Genomic DNA, 5,914 nt, shown 5'->3' with positions numbered 1-5,914 from the left:
GCCCCTCACTGTGTCTCTCTGGGTTTGTCTCCCCTCCCCCCTCAGCCCCTTGCACCATCCCAGAGACGAGCTGCCACGCACTCTGCCCAGCCAGCAGGGACCCCACCGCCCGCTCCGGGGCTGCAGCCTTTGGCTAACAGGTGTGAGGTTGCAGACCCCAAATCCAGAGCCTTCGTCTGTCTTCTGATAAAACTGGGCCAGTCCCAGCTGGAGGGAACCGGACCCCAGACAGCTTGAGCTCAAGGCCCCGGCTGCGACCTGCTGCTCCCTCCTGCCCCTCCCCTTCCCTGCCTCCCTTAAACCGGTCGTCTCCACACGCCAGGGGGCCTGGGCCCTGCATTAGAAAATGAGGACCAGGCAGGTCATCCCATGTGGGCACCAGTTCAAGTCCCTGCAGCTCCACTTCCCATCTGGCTCCCTGCTGTGGCCTGGGACAGCAGTGCAAGATGGAAGATGGGACACGTGCTTGGGCCTCTGCACCCATGTGGGAGACCCGGATGGAGCTCCTGGCTTCCACCTGGCCCAGCCCTGGCCGAGGCAGCCATCTGGGAAGTGAACCAGTGGATGGAAGATCTCTCTGGCTCTTCCTCTCTGTAGCTCTGACTTTAATAAAATAAATAAATAAGGATCAGAGGGATTTGGTTCTGTTTTTCCATATTTTTGTTCTTTACTGGGATGAAATTCATGTAACTTTTTTTTTTTTTTAAAGATTTATTTATTTGAAAGAGTGACAGAGAGAGAGGTCTTCCATCCACGGGTTCACTCCCCAATTGGCCAGAGGTCTTCCATCCACTGGTTCACTCCCCAATTGGCCACAACAGCTGGAGCTATACCAATCCTAAACCAGGAGCCAAGAGCTTCTTCCAGGTCTCCCACATGGGTGCAGGGGCCCAAGCACTTGGGCCATCGTCCACTGCTTTCCCAGGCCACAGCAGAGAGCTAGATGGGAAGTGGAGCAGCCTGGACTAGAACCCGCGCCCATATGGGATGCCAGCACCGCAGGCAGAGGATTAACCCACTATGCCACAGCACCAGCCCCAAAATAAAATTAACTTTTTTATTTTGAATTTTTTGATTTACATTTTATTTAAAAGACAGAAATCTTCCATCCTCTAGCTCACTCCCCAAAGAGCCAGCCAAGAGCCAGAACTCGATCCAGGTGTCCCACATGGGTGACAGGGACCCGAGTATGTGAGCCGTCACCTGCTGCCGCCCAGGGTGCCCGTTAGTAGGTGACTGGAATCGGGACTCAGACCTGGGCACTTGGATGTGGGGTGTGGCCTCAGCGGCTGTACCAGACATACACCCCGCGGGTGACACCCACCCAGCATGACCTCTGCTCGTCACCCTGAATGGCATTCGGCACACCTGCAGCCGCCGTGCAGGAATTACAGATGGGCTCCCTCAGCCTGGGATGCCCGCGGGCCAAGGCCACTCAGCACCTCCTCACAGGCTGCTTCCAGGTCACTGTGCCACCTGTAGCCTTCTTGGGGACTTGGGCTTCCAGCCTCACCACCCTCAGGTGGTGTCCACATCTTCGACCTGTCCCTGTCACCCAGCACAGGCAGCTTCCAGAACCCAGCAGCCACCTCGCGTCCGGTCTCCAGCTGCTCAGACCGCTATGACCAAAGGCTACGACCGGAGCCGGCCTCAGTGGCGTAGCGGGTAAAGCCACTGCCTGAGGTGCCGGCATCCCATAGGGACACCAATTCGTCCCCGCTGCTCCACGTCTGATCCAGTTCCCTGCTCTTAGCCTGGGAACACAGCAGAAGGTGGCCCAAGTACTTGGGCCCTGCACCCACATGGGAGACCCAGATGGAGTTTCAGGCTCCTGGTTTTGGCCTGGATCAGCTCCAGCCATTGTGGCCACTTGGGGGAGTGAACCAGTGGACTGAAGAGTTCTCTCTCTCCCCTACTCTATTTCTGCCTTTCAAATGAATAAACAAATCTTTAAAAAAAAAAAAAAAAAAAAAGGCCGTAGACCATGTGGCCTCTAAAAGGATAAATATATAAATATTCCCATCTGGGAGGTCCACGGTGAAGGCCACAGGTTTAGTGTCTGCTTCCTGGCTTGCAAACGAACATCTTTGTGTGCCCTCGTATCGGGTAGGTGAGGAAGGGGTGAGGGAACTCTCTTGGCATTGGGATAGGTGTTTGGCTCAGTGGTTAAGACTGCTTAGACCCTGGCGCTGTGGCTCACTTGGTTAATCCTCCACCTGCAGCGCCAGCCTCCCATATGGGCACCGGGTTCTAGTCCCGGTCGGGGCGCCGGATTCTGTCCCGGTTGCCCCTCTTCCAGGCCAGCTCTCTGCTATGGCCCGGGAAGGCAGTGAAGGATGGCCCAAGTGCTTGGGCCCTGCACCCCATGGGAGACCAGGAGAAGCACCTGGCTCCTGGCTTCAGATTGGCGCAGCGCCGGCTGTAGCAGCCATTTGGGGGGTGAACCAATGGAAGGAAGACCTTTCTCTCTGTCTCTCACTGTAACTCTACCTGTCAAATAAATAAATAAATAATCTTAAAAAAAAAAAAAAAAAAAAAAAAAGACTGCTTAGAGGGGCCGGCGCAGTGGCGCAGTGGGTTAAAGCCCTGGCCTGAGGTGTCGGCATCCCATGTGGACGCCAGTTCCTCTTCTGATCCAGCTCTCTGCTGTGGCCTGGGAAAGCAGTAGAAGATGGTCCAAGTCCTTGGGCCCCTGCACCTGCGTGGGAGACCTGGATGGAGCTCCTGGCTTCAGATCAGTCCAGCTCTGGCCATTGGCAGCCATTTGGGGAGTGAACTATTGGATGAAAGACCACCACCACCCACCCCCGTAACTCTGCCTTTCAAATACATTTTTAAAAATCTTTAAAAACAAAATATTTCAAAGCGTGACTGCTGTCCCACTGTCATGTCTTCAGTCACATTCTAAACTAGGTGAAGAGTCTGTGGGAGACAGGTCAGCAGCACCCGTGGTCCCACCCTGTCATTAATGCGGAGAAGCCCTTTGCCACGGGGGGGGGGGGTGGGGTGTGTGTGCGGTTCTGAGTGCAGTCTGTCCACGGCGCGTCCCTGGTGGCCCTGAGCCATTTCCTGCTGTCGCAGGCTCTGAGCACAGGGGCCTCCCTGAAAGGGTTAAGTGCAGACTGCTCCGACGTCTCTCAAGAACCATGAACCGGAAGTGTATCTCCCATTCTGTCTTCACCCGTCCCCAGTTGCTGCCACTGGTCCCGACTTGCCCTGCCCTTGACCGCCAGGGGGCAATGGCGTGCCCAGGAGCTACACAGGGCAGCCTGAGCAGCGTCCCCAGTAGGCAGAGCAGGCAGGAGTCACAGAGCCGACAGGACAATCAGTGACTTGGTGACTGGAGACAGAGAGTCTGGTGGCAGGATTTGACCTGCCAGACTGAGAGGGAGGAAGGAATGTTCTGGGAGGAAGGCAGAGGCCTGGACTGCAGGTGCGACACCTGCGCGTGCGCAGGAAGCAGTGAGGCCTCCCTTCAGGCCCAGGGCCCGGGGCAGTGGTCTCGGGGCCAAAGGAAGGGGGTGAGACGCAGCAAGATGAAAAGTAGGAGCTGAACGAGGGCATTCAAAATATGCATGGAGGCCGGCGCCGCGGCTCACTAGGCTAATCCTCTGCCTTGCGGCGCTGGCACAGCGGGTTCTGGTCCCGGTCCGGGCACCGATCCTGTCCCGGTTGCCCCTCTTCCAGGCCAGCTCTCTGCTGTGGCCCGGGAGGGCAGTGGAGGATGGCCCAAGTGCTTGGGCCCTGCACCCCATGGGAGACCAGGAGAAGCACCTGGCTCCTGCCTTCGGATTGGTGTGGTGTGCCGGCCGCAGCGCACCAACCGCGGCGGCCATTGGAGGGTGAACCAACGGCAAAAGGAAGACCTTTCTCTCTGTCTCTCTCTCACTGTCCACTCTGCCTGTCAAAAAAATATATATATATTGAAAATATGCATGGAAAATGTAATTAACTGACAAGCTGAGGCAGGCTTTAATGGTGTGGGTAAGGTGCTGCTTGGGGGCCGGTGGTGTGGCGTAGCAGGTAAAGCCATCGCCTGCAGTGCCAGCATCTCATATGGGCACCGGTTTGAGTCCCGGCTGCTCCACTTCTGATCCAGCTCTCTGCTGTGGCCTGGGAAAGCAGTGGAAGATGGCCCAAGTCCTTGGGCCCCTGCACACATGTGGGAGACCCAGAAGAAGCTCCTGGCTCCTGGCTTTGAATCGGTGCAGCTCCAGCCATTGCGATCAGCTGGAGAGTGAACCAGCGGATGGAAGACCTCTCTCTGACTCTCCTGTCTCTGTATCTCTTTCAAAATAAACAAATAAATACTTAAAAAAAATGCTGCTTTGTACACCTTTGTACCTATCAGACAGTTGGGTTTGAGTCCTGGCTCTACTTCTGATCCCATCTCCCACCCCACCCCACCCCCACTGACTAATGGGCACACTGTCCTTGGCACCCACATGGGAGACCTGGGTGGAGTTCCTGGCTTTGCCTGGCCCAGCCCTGAATGCTGGAAACATTTATGGAGTAAACCAGTAGACAGAAGGTTCCCCTCTCTGCCTTTCAAATTAATAATAATAAATATTTTTTAGAATAATAAAAAATAGCTGGCACTATGGTTAACAGCTGGCACCCGCGATGCAGCATCCCACACTGGAGCGCTGGTTCAAGCCCTAGCTCCTCCACTTCCGATCCAGCTCCCTGCTGACACCTGGGAAAGCAGTGGAAGATGGCCGAGTGCTTGAGCGCCTGCCAGCCCTAAGGGTGACACAGATGGAATTCCTGGCTCCTGGCTTTGGCCTGGCCCAGCTTCAGCCATTGTGGCCATTCAGGGAGTGAACCAGTGGATGGGACATCTTTTTCTCTCTCTTTGTCACTTGTAAACAAAGACTTATTTTTTTTATTTGAAAGGCAGAGAAAGAGGCAGAGAGAGAGGCCTTCCATCTACTGGTTCACTCCCCAAATGGCTGCAACAGCCAGAGCTGGGCCAATCAGGAGCCAGGAGCTTCTTCTGGGTCTCCCACATGAGTATAGGGGCCCAAGCACTTGGGCCATCCTCCACTGCTTTCCCAGGCCATAGCAGAGAGCTGGATCGGAAGAGGAGCAGCCGGGACTCGAACCATGTGGGATGCCGGCTCCTCCATGGCAGTCTGGAGTACCTTTTAGAAGTCTGCTTCCGGCCGGCGCCATGGCTTAACAGGCCAATCCTCCGCCTTGTGGCGCCGGCACACTGGGTTCTAGTCCCGGTTGGGGCACCGGATTCTATCCCGGTTGCCCCTCTTCCAGGCCAGCTCTCTGCTATGGCCCGGGAGGGCAGTGGAGGATGGCCCAAGTGCTTGGGCCCTGCACCCGCATGGGAGACCAGGAGAAGCACCTGGCTCCTGCCTTCGGATCAGCGCGATGCACCGGCTGCAGCGGCCATTGGAGGGTGAACCAACGGCAAAAAGGAAGACCTTTCTCTCTGTCTCTCTCACTATCCACTCTGCCTGTCAAAAAAAAAAAAGAAGTCTGCTTCCGGCGTGACCCAGGGTTTGGCTCCTCCCTCCTGCACACAGAGTGGCCACACTTATCCAAGATGACCACCTTCTTTTTCAGAAACACTTCCCTTCCTGGCTGGGCAGGTCACCATTCTGACTTAGAAGTCTGCTACGCTGTTGACAAGTAGGTGTAGATAATACTTTTACTAGAGATAAAGGGTTATCACTAATCCCACTTAATTCTGCCAATAAGAACTAGATAATATTTGCTAGTAGGCTTTTGAGCGGGCAATCAACAACAGTCCTGCTTAAAAAGAGTTCTTGAGTTCCATCCGGACTTGATTCCAGGTTTTCTCGGCAACCAACACCAATAAAGCTACACTGTGCTCTCCACACCTAGGTCATACAGGTGCTACCTGGCTTTCTCTGGGGAAGCACTAGGCCAGCCTGGT

The sequence above is a fragment of the Lepus europaeus genome, chromosome 20 (genome assembly GCF_033115175.1).
Source record: "Lepus europaeus isolate LE1 chromosome 20, mLepTim1.pri, whole genome shotgun sequence".
Classification (NCBI taxonomy): domain Eukaryota; kingdom Metazoa; phylum Chordata; class Mammalia; order Lagomorpha; family Leporidae; genus Lepus; species Lepus europaeus.
Note: the sequence above shows the minus strand (reverse complement) of the source record.